Source organism: Macrobrachium rosenbergii, chromosome 4, assembly GCF_040412425.1.
Source record: "Macrobrachium rosenbergii isolate ZJJX-2024 chromosome 4, ASM4041242v1, whole genome shotgun sequence".
Taxonomy (NCBI): domain Eukaryota; kingdom Metazoa; phylum Arthropoda; class Malacostraca; order Decapoda; family Palaemonidae; genus Macrobrachium; species Macrobrachium rosenbergii.
The window spans coordinates 14,271,901-14,292,500 of NC_089744.1; positions in this window are offsets into that span (position 1 = coordinate 14,271,901).

Sequence of the window (20,600 nt, forward strand, 5' to 3'; positions counted from 1 at the left end):
AAAGATTCCCCTCAAACAGGTTTTTGAAAATATAATAATCAAGAAGATTTATATTATATCTGTAACTGTTATTATCTGGTCCGCTGGTATAGTGGTTAGTGTCTTGGAATGCTACTCAGGTGCCGCGGGTTCGCGTCTTCCCCAGGGCAATGAAAAATCACGATCCCTTGATCAGTTATTGCTGCAGTGTGAGGTCTGTGGTGGGAGATTGAAACCAACATTCTTTTGAAACTTGAATTTTAAGTCAATGGCCCCTGTGTGCTTGTTCCATGTGAATAGGTTTCATCTACTGAAATAATAATAATAATAATAATAATAATAATAATAATAATAATAATAATAATAATAATAACTGAATAATTATTTGAAAATTAGGGAATTAACTCGTAGTATTTTTTTTTTGCCTGTAACTGAGGACCATTTTGCTAGTATTATCGGAAATAGCCGTCGCAGTAATATTATTGATGACGATGTTTATAAATCTGAAAAGAACTGTATTATTACACCATGCGCCAATGCCTTAATTCTAACTACCAACGCCGTATTTATACGTAAAAGTTTTTTCCTCAAGTAAACTTTTTTCTTTTACGATGCCTTTTTTTGTCAGATATGGGCAATTTGCTCTGTGGCAGCAAATTTATGACTTCTTAGACTTGCTCCATAAAAACGTCGGTTCACGTTGAATAATCATTAATGTTTATTTTAATGAATATTTGATTGCTGGTGTAATTACCCATATCGGTGCTTCGCGGCTGACATTTGTAACTGTACTGGTATATTAAAAGTGACTTGATGCAGTTCGTACCTTCATTTGCTATATGGCAGGCCTTTCGTTACTGACGCAAAAACTGATACGGTTATGTAATTAATGTAATTACTTTTGTGCATTGATGTTATCAGTGACATACGCCCTTTGACTTAGATGGTATCTTAGGTGTAGGCTTTATAACCTATAGAATATAACCTTTGATAATTAATGATTCCCTGTTGCAGACCTTCCGTATATGTGGCCAGAGACATGAAGCTTTACATCTCTAAATATACGATTTGGTGGATTATTATCATTATTATTTTTTTTCTAATAGTTCCCTTTCCATAGAGGTATTGGCCATGAGCATCAAACAAGTTTGATTTATTAGACGTTAGCCGATCGAGGCTACGGCCTATCCCAACGCCAAATCAAAAGTCCTTCAAAAGAAGGCATCGTGTTTACCCCATATGAAAAATGGGAAAAAGCACGTTAAACGAAGAAGAAGAAGTATATTAGGTTTTTGCAAATTGTATCTCTTGACTTTTTCCAAAGTGATAGCAATTAAGTTATATGAACGAATTCCACGTCCGCTCTTGATGAGACTTATTATTATTATTATTATTATTATTATTATTATTATTATTATTATTATTATTAGAGCTATCCGATGTACATAATCTGGATAAGGTTATGTACAGTACATCGGCCAGCTCTCAGCAAATATCAGCCTCGAAGAGAAGAGAATGCAAGAACTGAAAAAACCTTGTATAAAATGTTCATTTTTATTATTATTCTTTTATTATTATTATTATTATTATTATTATTATTATTATTATTATTATTATTTTTATTATTATTATTCTATATCTCAGTCATCCTATTCGACTGGGTGGTATTTATATTGTGGGGTTCCGGGTTGCATCCTGCCTCCTCAGGAGTCCATCAATTTTCCCACTATGTGCGCTGTTTCTAGTAGCACACTCTTCTGCATAAGTCATGGAGCTACTTCGGCATCTAGTTTTTCCAGGTTCGTTTTCAGGAATCTTGGGATCGTGCCTAGTGTTCCTATTATTATTATTATTATTATTATTATTATTATTATTATTATTATTATTATTATTATTATTATTATTTTGACGACAGTAATTCACAACCAACACCATGCCGCTTGATAAGTAAAATCCAATCTGCTCGGTCACACGTAAATGAATGATAATTTACTAAGACTTATTATGCTGTCTTATACCAAAATGATAAACAATTCTTTATGCAACATAATAAACGTCCTGGGTCTTATCTGTTTGTTTCCTAATTCTCTCCTCCTTAAAAAAAAAAAAAATCTGCTCGGTCATTATCTCACAAGATAATTTTTCACACCCCTTTAACAGCCGCTTTCCTTGTGAGGATCAGTTCAGTAAACGATCAGGTGTTAGTTCAAGACATGCTCGGGAGATAAGCGCATCACGGAGCATGAGACTTCATCTCGCGTTAACACAACACCGCCTTATTACGACCAGGTGTTTAGAGAACCAAGCACCAACGTTTACCTTAACGCCGGTAACCGAAAGGGAAGCTCTGCGCGTGTTGATTGAAAAAATACTCCCGAGCAAATATCGCAATGGTCTTCATCTATTCCTTCTTCTTGTTACAAGGATTTGCTTGGGTTCGCTGCACCTCTATTGTTAGGTCTTGTTTTGTTGCGTTTTACATACAACAATGGAGGGGGTTTTTGTTGGCCAGTGCTCTGAATTCAGAGAAAATACTCTTCCTGAAACGTGGCACGGTTTCATTTTATTTTTCTCAGGTTTATTTGAATCCTTAAATAAAAGTACAAAACATATGTACAAATATATATATATATATATATATATATATATATATATATATATATATATATATATATATATATATATATATATACATACATATGCATGTAAAAAGCACACACACTACACACACACACACTCACACACACACACACACACACACACACACATATATATATATAAATATGATTATTATCACTTTTGTACGTGATTCATTTATCACACAGGTGAAAATAACACACACTCACTTTATTTCAAGCCATTGAGAAGGACACAGAGTGTGAGAACACACACACACACACACACACTAACACTCTGTATGTCCTTCGTCAATGTTCTTGGAAAATAAATATATATATATATATATTCAATCTCATATATATATATATATATATATATATATATATATATATATATATATATATATATCATATATATAGTATATGTCATTAGTAAGACTGCACTTTAAGAAATTTTCTCTGCTGCTCTTTCACTACAATACTCAGACTTTTCAGGCCTTCCCTTGCTCTTCCTTATCTACATCCATATTCTTCGGAAGTGGCAAAGCAAGGGGAGCTGAGGTTGCTACATTTGCGACAGGAATTCGAGTGGTGACGACTCTGTGGGCTGATGTAGTCTGTCGTTTCCTGGGATTTGCTCGAGATGTTTTGTACTTCGAATTACTTTTTCATTCTGCCTTTCCATACTTGTTTTATCTCCCTTCTTTGGAGCAACACTACTCTGGCTCTCTTTACCTTTACAGGAGCGTGCATTTGTTATTATTCAGATACAGCATCATTGTTTTCGTCAGTATTATTAGGTCTTCAACGAATACCATTATTGGAGAAGCAAATCCACAGTTATGTATATGTACATATATTTAGAGATAAATGTACATATACATAACTGTGGATTTGCTTCTCCATTTTAAGACTCATGCTACTATGAGCAATTTTTAAATACCATTATTATCATTATTCTACTGACCTCTTATAAGGGTTATTCCATAGATTGGACCATTTCAATCGTTATTTTTTATTGTAGCGATACAAATATAAAATGGAAGGTAGAGGGAGTAGGCAAGAACATGGTGACCATTACTGAAAGCAATAAAGCCTTCACACACACACACACATACCCATACAAAAGCTTTTGATAGGAGTTTTGAACTCTAAGAATTTTACCAGAAATTTCAACTTCAGGAGTGTTAACAGGCACTTATTTTGGCCAACCCTGATCCTGTTGCCGTCTGCAAGGTTCAGTTATATCCGAAAAACATTTTAGTAATAAATAAAATATGAGATACCCTAGAGGAAAACAGAACAATAACCAACGCCACAATCAGCATTCTTACCTGTTTAACAGAGTACTAAATTAAGTTTGAAAAAGATCATCCCACCCCCAAAGCTGATTTCTACACGAGCATTCAGTTTATTTTAGCAATTTTTTAAAAAAATGTCCTGCTTGTCTTGTAGTGTAATTTATACATAGAACAATAAAAATAATCTTGATGAAAATCCCTCTACCATTTCAGAAAATGAAATGAGAACCAGACATTATATTAAAGATGAAGTCGATCTTGGGATTCATCTAAAGATAAGAATCTATCAAATAAACGTGTTCAAATTTTGAAAAGTAGTTGACTTTTCCTTAGGAGAATTTGTCACGAAAAGTTACCAAGGAAGAATGAAAGAAAGAAAAAGAAGGATAATAAAAAGATAATTTGTAACATTGCGCGCTGTAACATACTGTGATAGCATCTGTCATAATCATTTGAGCAAATATGTTAATTTCATTTCCTGGTTTCCATTTAAAATTCTTATTAAAATAAACAAAGGAAATGATAGTATGAGGAGTTTTACTCTAGTTTGTGCACAGAGATATTAGACAACAAATCTTACGTCATAAGGAACTCGGCCTGATTATGTGACTGTCCCAAAATGAAATATGAGACCTGCATAATGTTAAAGTGAATGGAACAGAGGAGATGCTTACCTGGAACATGTCTGGAAGTAGAATTACAGAATGGACGAAAGCATGCAAGATGTAATAAACTGAAAGCAACTATGTTCATAGCTGGGATGTGATTGCAATCATTAACCTCTCTCTCTCTCTCTCTCTCTCTCTCTCTCTCTCTCTCTCTCTCTCTCTCTCTCTCTCTCTCTCTCTCGTGAGTATATTCATTAATATTCGCGACCCCAGGTTCTCCCTCTCCCCTTCCCTCTCTCACAAGATTAGAAACAATTTTACTAGAATGCTCAGAAGATAATGTAATACTTTTGCCAAATGCATTTTTGCAGACTAGCTTCTCTTTTCCCTATAAAACGTTGGAAATGTCTGGAAAAAAAATGTGGTTACACGCAGAAGAAACATAAAAGGAATAATGTTGTTTTCTGTTTGGTAATTAATGCTTTGCAATAAATTCTCAAGTGACGTTTTATGTTTATCCGTATATTACTACTGACCTACAATGCACACACACGTGCACACATACGCATATATATATATATATATATATATATATATATATATATATATATATATATATGCATGCATGTATGTATGTATGTAAGTGTGTATGTGTGTAGAGAGTGGAGCCAGTTATATATGGTTTGCATGACACAGAAAGCTTATCTTAGAATTGATAAAGGCGAGATATAGAAGATATCTGCGTTCAGAGTGGCAGGAAGTTTATGTTTGAATATTTAAACAAAAGAGTGAATGGTCTGATACAATTTAGGGTATGAAGCAGATGCGTATTGTGTTTGTATGGCTGTTTAATACTTTTTCTGTACGGAGTGATGAGAAAGGTTAGTAAAAGGACAGATGTAAGTACAAACGTGGGAGACAAGGAGCTGGGTTGTGGGTGAAGTGTGGAATGGCTCATGTTTATCGATGATGCAGCTCTAGTTCACGAGCTGTGGAGATTGGTGAAAGAATCCGAAAGTATTTGTTAGAGGAAAATGCAGAAAGTAAATGATAATAAGGGAGATCTAGAGAAACCTCGTGTTTTTCGTATTTTTTTCAATTTTTTTACATTCTTCTCTTTCTTTTTCCCAGTAAGCCTTCCCTTGTTTGTCCCTTCCTTTCCCTACAGCTGATTTTAACGCTGGCAGGTATTTAAATCCAAGTCAGGTCCCTAGGATTCACCCTCACAGTTTATTCCATTACATATATGTGGCTCCTTATGGGGAAGCACGGTTATATTGTTCTGGCTTAGTTTGTTCTCGCTCACAGGAAAAGTTGTTGTTTGTGCAAGAAGGAAGCTGGGCTCCTCAGGGTATAAATGCTGCCAAGATTGCATACTCAGTTTAGTTGGGCCACTAGTATTGCGGCCTATGTCGTTAGATCAGTTTCGATTCTTTGTCTGGTGAATCTTGAACGCACCCTAGAGGATGCTGAATGGTGAATTCTGCAAACATATTCCCTGTGGGTTCCATGGTAAACATGGTACGAATACGTATTGAACGCAAAATTTGGTAAATGCTGATGACTTTATGGTAAATATCAGGGGTACAAAATTTCTATTGTGGATCTTTGCAAGTATTTCGAAGCCACTGTGTGATTTAAAATAAGTCTTACTAACTGGACTCCTTTACAGTTTCAAAAATTGCGATGGTGCTCTCATGATTACCTCAAGAACTACTGGTAATTTCGTCACCTTAAAAATGTTGGGAAACCCTGCTCTAGAGACATACAATTCACGTAGATTAAGACGAAACTATCCGTTAATTAGAGAAATGAACTCAGAAAACACTTAAAATATGAAAACCCGGTTTTAGAAAAGGCGCCAGTTGCATAGTTCAAATAATCCCTTCAAGATATATTGTACCGCAGTGTTTCGACTTTAAAAATCCTCCCCCGATTGACTTTCATATTTAGATCATATTTTGCTGTTATGTACTTTTGTTTGCTAAGAATGTCTTTTAACCTTTCTCTCTCTCTCTCTCTCTCTCTCTCTCTCTCTCTCTCTCTCTCTCTCTCTCTCGTTTAAATGATACCCGTTAACTTAATTCAACCTTCGCCTAACTCTGCTTGCGTAGCTTTTCGAGCGAATTATCTCGTTGTCTTTCTCCTTTCAGAAATGCTTTCATCTTGAATAATAACCCCTTCTCTAAATTCTTCCTTCCTTTGCGAATGAATATTCATTATGCATACATGGAAAAAAATCAAGAGTGCAAACTCATACACAGGTCCAAAGACATGATCATGTACACACATGCACATACACATGTATGTATATATATATATATATATATATATATATATATATATATATATATATATATATATATATATATATATATATACGAATGGGATCGAGTAAAACAACAATGAATTCACGTAGGCAAAATATTAGGGCAGTGTCTTACATAATGATTACAAGTTACCACAAGTTGCGCGAATGAAAGTTAAAATATGTCACTATTGATCACAATTCCACCACAATCAAAATCACAGGAATCTCTGAGGAAGAGGTTCAGGAAAATGGGTACAGGAAATAGGAGAACAGTATATAAGCACAAGTAGGTTATGGGTAAGAGGCCGACAAACAACTTCCAATCACGTTACCTTAGGTCTGTAGACAAGACATGAGGTTCATAGAGCCAGGGGTCTGCTGCAGGGCATGAGCGGAAGCATTGTCACTCAGGGTTCCCCCACCAGAGGAAAATATGACAAAGGATAGGGGTGCTGGTAGTCTAGTAGGGCATCAGTGCACAGAGTTGAGTGGCTGGATACAACAAACTTCGGCGTAGGCAGTGTAGGAACCATTTCGAGTAGGACTGAAGCGAAAGTCTCTTGGTGACTTCTGGACAGGGGAGCATCGTCAGGTAATTCACCAGGGGTAACGTCGTGTGGGAGGCGGCTAGCAGAGGGCGTCCAGTGGCGTGAAGTCGGGTGATAAGACTAGGGTAGTAGTGTAAGGCCGACTAGCAGTGATGCTGTGTGTGTGTGTGTGTGTGTGTGTGGTGCCAGGAGGGTGGCGTCATAGAATGGTGTTGTAGAGGTAGCTAGTGTGGGGATACTAGCAGTGTGTCTTCGGAAGTAGGTTGAGAAGAGTGTCTACAAGCAGGGAGACATCTGAGGGGGGACTAGCATAGGTTATGCTAGCAGTGTGACTTCTGAAGAGGGACTAGCGCATCATTGGTTTGCCGTGGCCAGTATATATACCACAGTCCACCAGTGACAGTTGCATTTTGACACTTCTGACAGCCTCTTCTTAATGGGTCCTCCATTGTCCTCCTTGGCAGGGCATGTCGCCAATCTGGCCAGGTACCTAGAAAGGTCATTGTATGGCAGCCAGATAAAGGTTGCGAGAGAAGAGGTGCCAATGGGGTAACAATTGGATGGGAGAGCCAAGGGATTTGTAGGCAGGGATGCAGGTGTTAGTAGGCGGAGCCACAGGTGCCGGCAGGTCAAGAAAGGCGACCGACCCTTGATGGCAGAGCAGGTAGATGGGCAGGAAGGGAAACTGAGAAAAATGCGAAGGGGATGAGTGACTGGGAATTGAGTACAATAGTAACAATAGAAGGAACTCTCAAAGGGGGTGTGCTACTTGCAAGTGGCTGCTAAGAAAGTCACCTTAGGGACACATCACTAGGGTCAGATCAGATCGGTAATGACTCGCGGTACTTAGTTTCTCATTAGACACCTGCCTTGGCTTAACCGAGCCTGGGAAAACATGGGAACGCTTGGTGCGAAAATATCAAAACACTAGTACTTCTTTCGAAATGTATGTTAATTCATATAGGGAAAATGAAAAATAATTTACTTTAACTTGTAAACAAAAATCAAGAGGGAAAAATAAATACAAACGGCAAAGTCGTTTGTTACAATAGAAAAAGAGGGTGATGTAGACGTGAAGACAGGAAGACAGATAGACAGTCAGTGTGTGTGCAAGTGTTCTGGTGAATGCATCTGATGTTGATATTCCCGAGTGATGCGTTGGCTCAGTGGCTGGAAACTTAGACTTGGATGACTGGAAACCACTTTCATAAGATTTTCCATCAGTTCTTTGCCGAATGTCATTAGGACGCTCTTTTGAGTCCCCATCTCTTTCCCCCTATGGTCCCTCTCCTACCCATCGGACTCCCATCCTTTTAAGTCTAGGGCGGAAGGAGCGTCCTTTGGCCGTCAGACATTTTTTTCGATTTCTCTGACAGTGATTTTGTAATCATCCCCCAGAAGCGCCTCTGGCAACTTTCTTGCTCATGTATATTAAGATCGGTGAAACATTTTGATGGCATGGCTGTTAGCCTGTCTGTCTGTATTTGTTGCGGCGATTTTAATAGCAATATTAAACGGGAAAAAGATAAGGTAAGATTTGAATTTAGAAAATGGAGAGTTTTTTTAGAGGAGTTTGATTTACATATATTTTTAAAAATTTATTTTATGTGCGAGTCTCTCTCTCTCTCTCTCTAACACACAGACACATACACACACGCACATATACAGTACATACTCATGCAGACAAGCAAATATAATCATATGTTTGTACCTAAGTATTCGTATGTTTAAATGGGCATTGAAACTTTTCTTTTATTTCAAAAAGTTTACACATGGAATATCTTGCTTCTTTATTGGAGCCCTATCTCAGCTTTCTACTAAATTCGATCATTTTTGAGACGAAGAGCCTATTCAAAAATCAATCGTATAGATTCTACTTTAGGCCTAAATCGTAAATGAGAATTTTCCTTCCCTCACTGGGAGGTAAATAAAGGAATGAGAGAAAAATGAATGAATGAAAAATGAAGGGGGAGACTTTAAAAGGGTCTGCTAATAAGCAGAGGGGTTTCCAAGCTCTCCCTCGCTTTTCCAGGAATTTGTATTGCGTTTTTGCATTTACAGAAACAAAGAATAAAAGTAGGAAAGCGTGTAATGCCCTCCCCTCGAGCGACATTCCTGTGTTGTCGGAGAGGTTTCCTCGTATTTAGGCGCGAATAGTACTCTCCTCGCCGTCTTGATATTCGTATTCCATTCTTCTTCTTGGTGGAGTAAAACCCTGCCGATGGGTTTTCGCTGATGTGATGAGTTTTATTCGCTGTATTTTGTGTCCCAGTTTCTGATTATATTTTTTCAGGATATGTGTTTATAATATTTGCAGCCAAACTGCATAATCTTTTTAAATCGGATTACGGTCCCAGTTTCGAATAATTTGATTCAAATTAATAATTTCAAATCTAATAATTTGATTCAAACGATTAAATTTTGCAGCGCGCAAGGGTCCGCTCTGAAGACAAAATTTACAGCCTTAATTTTACAAATGACAGCAGCAAAACTTTGACTGAATGACTGCAAGAAAACTGAATTAGATTTTTATAATACAGTGCAATAACTTCAATAAATTACATTTCATTTTTCTTGGTAACTTTGTCATATCATCCGTAGGAAACTTCATCACCATAAATGTCACTTGGGTTTTGTATTAAAACATGTATATGCAATTAAATCTTCTCCACTCTTTTTTCAAAGCATTCCGCTGGCGCGAGTGAGCTGAATTTAGATTGATGCCCCGAGGTGTATATAAAACCCTGAAGCCTGAGGACCAGAGAAGAAGTTAACAGGTGCAGAATGGCGGCCAACCGGTCCCTGGAGAGATACAGAAAGGTCGGTGATACCAACGAGTTCTGTTTTAGGCAGAAGCTAAGGTTCGAAGTCAGGATGGTTGGAGAAATGGAGATGGTCTGCTTCGCCACTAACCATATTCATAAGGCTGAAGTTCAATATAAGTTCAAAGTCATGACGTCATGATACATTGATCAAATAAAATACAAACATCCGTTCCTTTGTTATTTTGATTAAAAGCGAAGAATTGTTATATGATATATTTTGCTATAAATTACATTCATTAAATTAAATCTAGAATATGGGGGGACAGTAAAATGAATAGGAATAATTACACTATAAAATTTTTCTTGAAGCGTAATTTTAGATTAAACACGGAAATAGGTAAAATGTTAAAACTTATGACATTTAACAAATACCATAGTGCTGAGTATCAGTTCTGGTGATGGCTGAAGTAGAAGGATATTAACAGTAGACAAAATACTGCATTCTTATGTTATCAATCCAGATTTAAGACAGTAGCATTTACGTTAGTCAGAAGACAACTATAGAAATAGAACTAAATACTTAATCAGAAACTAAAAGATCATCAAAGATACACATTCAAGCAAAAAACAACAGACGACAAAAGAAATGTGAATACATACCTGTATCATGACGGTGCTCGTAAAGATAAAAGGAAAATGTACCGGTTCAGTTACCAGTTTTTGAAACAAGTTACCAACCGACGGTTTCGAGGTTGCCCGATGAATGACAAGTTAACTCTCGCGCTGATGTCGATAAAAGCCACTGAAGAATAAGAGAGATTAATGTACCACGGAAGGAGTATATTTAGATAAGAAACGTGGTACAAGGAAATGGCTCGACTTTAATGAACAGATATCAGAAATACAATAATGAAATTGTAAAACAAATGATGTGACGGCAAACGTACGAAAAATAATAAGATCAAAGGGAGAGAGCAAGAGAGAAATCCTGCTAAGGAAGTGAGATAGACGAATGAAGAAATAAATGAAATAAATGATATCATGGGAAAAGTTAAGTATACCTTAGTTTAACCAGACCACTGAGCTGATTAACAGCTCTCCTAGGGCTGGCCCGAAGGATTAGATTTATTTTGCGTGGCTAAGAACCAATTGGTTACCTAGCAACGGGACCTACAGCCTATTGTGGAATCCGAACCACATTATAGCGAGAAATGAATTTGTATCACCAGAAATAAATTCCTCTAATTCTTTATTTGTCTGTCGGAGATTCGAACACAGGGCCAGCAAAGTAAACTGAAAGGAATATATATATATATATATATATATATATATATATATATATATATATATATATATATATATATATATATATTATTGATCTGTCGAGATCGACAGGTTCTTTAAAATAAACAAGCAATTGGGCTGTAATGACTGACGAGAGGTGACAAACAAAGGAGGGAGGAGCAGAACAAAACGAAAAAGTTACCTTAAAATTAATTTATTTACAATAAAGTGTACATATTTACAGATGAGTCAATTGGTTCAATTTATAAAATCCATATTTATAGCAAAAATCAAAGTAAACAATGAAACAGTTTCAGTTAAAGCATCGGAAGAGCCAGTACAATAAAAAAACATTTGACATAAAATGGGGAACAAGAATTCATAAATTTAAATCAGTAAAAATAATGCGTCCAAAAATAAACACAATAAATAATGACAGCAATAACAGGTAAAGCACAAATGAACAACACTTAACATAATAAATACATCAAGCATGAACAAAACGGGACCATAAACAAAATCAATACAGCAAGGTTAACAAAGATAAAATCATGAAAACAACATTTTTCAGTACGAAAAGCCGGAGTTATAAACATACACAGACGAAGCTGCAACACAGGAACACTGCAGGACAACAAAGACAGAGCCGATACGGCAACCATCTAGCCCTCAGGCACAGTCCTCCAACTCCAGGCGCCCATGACAGAGTCGATACGACAACCATCATGGCCAAAAACAACCTCCGCTGCTCTCTGACGTCCTCTCAATAACGACCAAGACAGAGCCGACACGGCAACCATCTCTCAAAAATTCTCCACTGCTGCTGACGGGGCCTGACTCTCAGGTACGGATACCTGCTGCTGCTACCCCAACGGCTCTGCTGCCCTGGACCATTTGTTCCAGAACCTGGCTCGTTGCTGCACGAACCTGACTTGTTTTTACGAACCTGACTTATTGCTGTTACGAACCTGACTGACGCTGTCAAGCACTCCTGACAGACGTTTCTCAAGGGAACAATCTACAAACGATTAATATTTATATATATACATGTGTGTGTGTGTGTGTGTGTGTGTGTGTGTGTGTGTGTGTGTGTGTGTGTGTGTGCGTGTGTGAGATACCTCATGCATTCATGTTTCTGGACTCATGAATTCACGGATTCCCGAAATTTTCATTGAACCTAACTAATGTGCATCGGCGATTTTTTCAGAGATCTGCGAAATTTTTCTCTCTCTCTCTCTCTCTCTCTCTCTCTCTCTCTCTCTCTCTCGTAGTTAGCGTGCACACATATTTTAACCACTTACTATTTCTCTGCATGTAATTTTAAACTGATTGAATACCTGTACCCTCTACATGCGGTATGTACATGTTTTCTTTATTTTGTTGAATTGTACTTTCGTTATGTGGCTTTTGTGACATATGAAGTTTACCTAGTTTACCTTCCTGACAATGACAAAGGAAACGTAAGTCATTAAGTTAACTGCCCCATTTAGTTCCACGTTGGACGGGTCGATATCGTTCTTGGCTAGAACTCTGCTGGGCCTGCATTCGATTCTTCGGTCGGCCAATGAAGAATTAGAGGAATTTATTTCTGGTGACAGAAATTCATTTCTCGGTATAGTGTGGTTCGGATTCCACAATTGGTTCTTAGCCACGTAAAATAAGTCTAATCCTTTGGGCCAGCCCTAGGAGAGCTGTTAATCAGCTCAGAGGTCTGGTTAAACTAAGATATACTTACTTACTTACTGCCCCATTTGCTGCTTGGTTTTACCTACTGGGAGTGCAAAAGAAAACGGAAGTCAATGAATCAGTATACCTTACTGCACTGTAAGGGCACTAGTGTAAATACCCATTAGGCGACACTGTAATCTATTTTTACGTCAACCATCTATTTCTTTTTTTTAAGGGTAATGTATTTCAGCTAACTTCTAAATGAAATTAAGGCACTTGGGAACTCTGATTTGGGTCATATTTAGGGCTTAAACTCTAGAAATAACGTTTATTAGCATCTTTAGTGACTCATACCAAACATTCGCGATTCCTCCTGATCCGTGATGAGTTCTGAAACCTAACCTCGTTAATGTTCGAGGTATTACGTATACATATGCTGTTTGGGCATATTTTCTCTTTTATGCAATTTCTATTGAAGTTAACGGCATTGTTCGCCGATATTATCTTTATATCAGACGTTGAATCAGTCTATATTTTTTTTCTTTTTCCTCTTCAGACAAGCTTTTCAGGAATAAGGAAAAATTATTCAAGATTTTTTCCATTTGCTTTTTCTTTTCCTAGTTGATGGAGCATTTCCCCACCTCGGCAACACCTTCAGAACTGGATTACAAATTTGCATACAGGGTTTTTATTACTACATATGGACGTTTAAATTTTAAACATGACATCATTGGGTACTGAATTTCTATTGATCAGCAGGTCTCATTCTCTTGTTGGTGGTCTGAACAGTAGCATGGTCATTCCTGGTGCTCTGTACGACACGTCCAGTGCCATGGCTTTCAGCAAGGGAGTGATTCCCATTTCTGGCCAATAGTCTTGATTTACTTTGTTGTTGGTAGTTGTGTCCAGGAGTGTTCTGTTGCTCATGTCTCCCTTCGGTTTCTCACAGATGCTCTGTAGTTTCCTTGAAGAAGGGAGGATGAAGTCTGTGCTCCTCTGTATATTTAAAGCAGGCCGTTGTTTATTTATACTCACAGCTTCTGCTACCTGCAATGTGTGGAATCAGACTTCTTTACGCTCGATCTCTGTGCTTTCTAATAATTCTTCTAGTGTTGGTTTACAGTCGTGGCCGTCTACGTAGTGTTGAAATATTTCCTTTTGGTTGCAGTGAGCTTGCAGTCACCTGCATAGACTGGTGGTGGTGCGACCTATGTAGTAATTGCTGAGGGCTTAACATTCCCTTTATATATTTAAATTTGTTTACTACATTGTATGTCAATTTGTAATCCAGTCCTGAAGACGCCGCCGAGAGGTGGGGAAACGGTCTGTCGACTAGAAAAAGACAAAGTAAACGGAAAGAATCGTGAATCATTTCTTTATTCCTAAAAAGCTTGCCTGAAGAGAAAAAGAAGAAATATTGACAGATTCAAAGTCTTCATAGAAAGATAGTAGTGGCGAACAATGCCATGAACATATGTGTGTATATATATATATATATATATATATATATATATATATATATATATATATATATATATATATATATATATATATAATGTGTGTATGTATATATATATGTATATATATATATATATATATCATCCGACTTTCCCTCTGTATATAATATAAGCTTTTCTGTATAAAAGGAGGAAAAGGAATGCAGTGCTGCTAGCATTTTCCTTTTTCGATATCTCTAATTAGCCAAGCCCTCCATTTTTTCTTTTTTACGTTAGCTTGGAACTTTAGTTTTTGTATTCCTTTCGATATAAATTCTTTTTATATATATATACATATATATATATATAAATTTATATTGAAAAGAATACAAAAATCAAGTCCCAAGTTTAGGTAAACAAGAAAAAAAAATTTGACGACTTCGCTAATTAAAAAAGATCGAAGAAGGAAAATTCTTGCGCTTGTAAAAGCTTACCTTTAAAAAGAGGGAAAGTTTGATGGATGATTCGCCATGGCCTTTCCTCCTAAGGGATGGACGGTGATGTTGGCTAGCAAAGGGAATGGCATCGAAGGACTTCCTTTTATCTTTATATGATTACAGATCTTTTTTCGTAAAACTTAGACACCCACTTGGACAGCGTTAGATGAAGATCCTCGGAGATGGAGAGGAGTGGGAAATACTCTGAGAGAGAGAGAGAGAGAGAGAGAGAGAGAAAGTCTGACAGACAGAGACAGACAGAGGGCACAGGAGAGTCTAAGCCAGAGCTATAGCAAACGGACTCAGTGTAAGGAAAGTCCTGAGATGTGCGCGCGCACACAAACTCACAAGAAAATTCGACGGATCCCTCCAGTCTTTTCCACTTTTTTTATGATTGCCTCTCTGACCCTCTGTAATTTTGGCTGTATCTTTCCCGTTCGGCCGCTAAATACCAGATGTGGACGTTACGATGGAAAATAGCTACCGTCAGCCAGCCTTCGTGAAATTATCTTTTATTTTTAGGAATATTGCAAAAAATAAATAGCAACACAAATATTTTAAATTATTATTATTATTATTATTATTATTATTATTATTATTATTATTATTTAGTATAATAATAATAATATAATAATAATAATAATAATAATAATAATAATAATAATACGAAGGAAATAGACGCTCTCATAAACAGGTCTTATTAAAAAGGATGGCTGTGTTATGCGAATTTACGAATATTGGCCTGTTGATGACCAACATCGCTGAGCCTGAAAAGCGAATTATAAGGAAAATAGAAAAGATGTATAAGATAAATTCGCATAATACAGCCATCCTTTTTAATAATAATAATAATAATAATAATAATAATAATAATAATAATAAGTAAAATATTTGTCAAGATCCGTGTTCTCCAAGCTAAAACGATTATCATACCTTGAACTGGCAAACCAGTGAGGAGTTTTGCACATGGAACTGAAAAAATAAAAACTGTCACATCTTATTTATGAACGCGCTTAGCGCCTCAGCGCCTACGAACAATCCTAAAAACCTGCAGGGGAGGATGTTGTTGGTCATTCTGCCTGTCAGCATATTCTTGATTCACATTCGTGTTTTCTTGATATTAGCTCCCTAGCATTCCCTTTGAATTTACCTATTTATCTATTTTTATTTATTTATTTATTTATTTACTTATTTATCCACGTGATCCTTTAATATGCCTCCGTCAGCAGCTAAGAAAGAGAGTCCTGCAGGTAAGCAGGTGGAGGATGGTGCTTCAAAAGATTGCGTTTTTTACACCATTCAAAATTGACATTGATCCGTTCATAATATCAAATTACCCTGACGTTATTTTGTCATATCATCTACATAGTCAACGGTTAATTCCACCAGTGGATCTATAGAAGAATTTAAGTACTTTTAAAAAGTGGGAAAACAAGTGCTATTGTTACTAGCTAGTTAGGTTCCAGCTCCAGTGCTGAGGTAATTAAACATTCTCGATTCACCAGATCCATTTCCTCTGTTACGAGAACCATTCCTATTCTTTTCTCTCAGTCTCACCGAATAATCCTTATGTTTTCCACAAAGTGAAAATAAAATCAAATCTTTTCTGGATTTCGACATTTTTGATTGAGAGGTTTTAGAAAATATTAGCAGAGGAAGGAAAAATCAGCTTCACGCGCACGAACGCACACTCGCGGAATTATCGACCTTTCAAGTATTTGCAATTGGGCAATGTTACCTGTACGTGAGGAGATTTCAAGTGGTTTTATTTGCCTCATTCCACGACTTTTATTTTGTTTTTTGGTTGTTCCGTTGTAATCGGAACAAGGCCTGGAATAGAACAGAAAAAACTGTTTAGCGTCATTTGTAAACTCAGCAATAACCTTTTTGCCTATAATACTGATTAATATCTTGACTTTTTAATAATGGTTCCTAAGAAGCCGAAGTTAAATAGAACTAAAAGACTCATCTACAATGCAAGTAAACCAAAATCAGGAACCATAAAGATGACCCTTTTTTATGTATAGCTTAATTAAGAGAGAGAGAGAGAGAGAGAGAGAGAGAGGTCCCTTCGCCTCAATAATTAATGTAAACTTCAGTCAACTGGTTCATAGATGTCAATCAATCTTAAGCTGAAATGATTTGTCAACTGGTTCATAGATGTCAATCTTAAGTTGAAAGATGAGGCATATCTGAAGAGTGGTTCTCGACTGGATAATGATTTAGAGCATCCGCCATTTAAGGTCTGTATTTGACAACCCTCTCTGCTAAATGTTCTTACACTTATTACTACAATTAATCTCCTTAATGACCAGTAGTAAACCATTTCTTGGAGTGCTAGAAGAAATGGAAGGCTGTTGGCTACAACTGATTAGTGCTCTGATACACGAATTGGTGAGACAGTGAAATGAACTTTTGAGAGTTTGGACAACTGAAATATGAAGGTTCATCTAAAAATATCTTTAAATTTTAGTAAAGCCACGTTGCATTAACTGTCCCTAACATATAGACTATATATATATATACACACACACAGTACATTATATATACACTATGTATTTGGTTCTATATATACATTATATATATAGAACCAAATAATCAGTAAAGTCCTTTCACTTGGGTATATGTTCTTTTACTATTCCATTACATGTGCAAATTACTCCTCTTTAAATTGTACACGGAAGAGCGGTGATTACACCCTTGAAAAGGGTGTAGTATTTGAAATATGCTGAATAAAGCGTACCACTTAGCCTCGGGACTAAGCTTAATCCCCGTAGCTAGTCGACAATGCATATTAAGAGAGATATTTTATATGATACGATGATGCTCTCACAGATAAATAGGTTGAGGTATCCAGCAGCTTCCTTACGACTCCGGCTTGGCCACACGTTCGGCTGAACGCCGTGGCCCTAGGCGACAGGCATTCCTTAGCACCGTTCTACAAGGGGCATCACTCACACCCCGCTCGTTTTCACGAGGACGGAAAGATGGCAAGATGTGATTAGCGAGATTAATATGGGAATGTCGAGCGAGACATCTCACGAAGCCTTGTAAAACGTCGCGTTCGGAATGTTTGTCTTGGTTCCCCGCCTGGGAGCTGGTATGTTAATTTTTTTTATCGGGAAGCCTCTTCTCGCGCCCAGCTTCTTTTCACTCCCGACAGGGTGCGAGGCCCAGCTTCGGCACTTCTTCGGATACCCTTTAGCGCATGTCCTAAGTGTTTTTCCCCTGCGGCGAAGGGCTTGTGATGTTATTTTCTCGTTTGCTGATCGTCATAAAAAAATAAAAAGGCAGAAATTCTAGCTTATTGAGAACGAGCGAATGTTTAGAGGCAGCTGACTGATGTTGCGATTACGAGTTTCCTTAGACTTTTTTCCTTTTCTGATAATGATAGAGGATAACATGTTTTGAGCATAATTATAAAATAAGACATAAACCAAGCTGATAAGATCTAAAATATGGAAAAAATTTTTGCGATTATATATTATTACTGGCTGGATACTTGAATAGAAAGGGTAAGTAACAGACGCTGTCTTATCACACAAAACCCTACTCTTTTGGCTCTCACTTAAAATAAACGTTGTTTCCAATAAATATTGTTGTTATTATTACTAATGATATTCTGCTAGTTGGTATTATTATTATTATTATTATTATTATTATTATTATTATTATTATTATTATTATTATTATTATTATAAAATCAATCTGTCATTTTTTGGCATTCTTATTTTATTAATTTTTAGTTTTCTGTACATTAAAAAAAAACTATTGAGATGGATATTTGTCTGTCTGTCCCCACTTTTTCTGTCCAACCTCAGATCTTAAAAACTACTGAGGCTAGAGGGCTGCAAATTGGTATGTTGATCATCCACCCTCCAGTCATCAAACATACCAAATTGCAGCCCTCTAGTCTCAGTAGTTTTTATTTTATTTAAGGTTAAAGTTAGCCACGATCGTGTGTTTGACACCGCTATAGGTGCCAACAACACAGGCCACCACCGGGCCGAGGCTAAAAGTTTCATGGGCCCTGGTTGAGAGTCTCATGCAGCATTATAGCTTGTAAAGAAAACTCGACTGCGCCGTAGAAATTTCGGCTCATTTTTTACTTCTTTGCAAATCGATACAAAACTCTGACCCCAAATCCCATCCCCCTTCACTCTAGTGTAATAACACTTCGGTGTTATCACATTAGAGTGGGAGTGGGGGTCAGAGTTTCTGTATCGATGTTTCTTAAACTTTCATAGCTCAAGGTTTGCAAATAAAAAAAAAATTAATAAAATATGAACGACAAAAAAATAACAAATTGGCTTCAGTAGTGATGAAATGTTATTTATTATTATGAGACTATGTTGTAAGATACTTTTTTGGTGTTATCATTCTTCACAGTAGCCTTCCTTTTTTTCTCTCTGATTATGGGAATACTTGTAGACAGGTGAATATTTTGTCAATCAACGTCACATCTGGTCTACTGGCACGTATCACCCTATCTGTTCTGATACCATAGTCCCAGAGGATCTTGGCCTGATCGTTGTCTATCACTCCCTCGGGTTAGTGTTCGTACCATTTATTACTGCAAGGTAGCTGGTGTTTCTTGCACAGGCTCCAGTGGAGGGCTTTTTCTACTGAATCATGCCTCTTTTTGTGCTGGTTCTGGGCAGGCGCCGGACATTCGCTTGCTATGTGGTTTATGGTCTCGTCTTTCGTATTGCACTTCCTGCATATGGGTGAGATGTTATTTCCATCTGTTGTTCTTTGGACATATTTGGTTCTTAGCATTTCTTCAGTTTCCCTTCTTGAGTTCTCCCCTCTATAGCCATTACCATGTTTCATCTCTGGCATTGGTTTGTTGAGCCATTCCTCTGTTCTGTTTTTCATTCTCCTGTCTCTGTATATTTCTGGGTCTCTTAAGTCTGTCTCTACTTCCATCAGTCCTTCCATGCATCATTCCCTCCCAGATTAGGGGAGGAAAATAGAGTTTCGAGGGACAGGGAGGGGGTAAATAATTACAAAATAATGGTAAGCCTAACGAGTCTAACTAGAGTGGTCTTAGGAAACTAACTGGTTTCATTTTTTTATAAACTTCTGGATATTCGTTTTCTTGTGAAGAAAATAACTGCCCCAGTGCTCTGCTCTTGAAACCACTGGTCTACTTCCATCAGTCCTTCCACTTAGCCACTCGTCTTCACTGGTTTTCAGATACTGCCCCAGTGCTTAGTGTTGACGCAGTCCCCTCTCCCCCTTCCTTTCGTGTTATGTATAGTCTGTCTGTATTTGCTCTTGGGTGTAGTGCTTTGTGCATTGTCATGTGTTTTCTAGTTTTCTGGCCTCTCTTGGGAAAAGTTTATTAATAATAATAATAATAATAATAATAATAATAATAATAATAATAATAATAATAATAATAATAATAGTTTTAACTAGTTTTCAACTGTATTAGTTCCTACTTCTCCAGACTGATATTACAAAATTCATTTGCACTTGAATATAATCTTTGTAACGCGATTTCCATTATTATTATTATTATTATTATTATTATTATTATTATTATTATTATTATTATTGTTATTATTATTATTAAATAC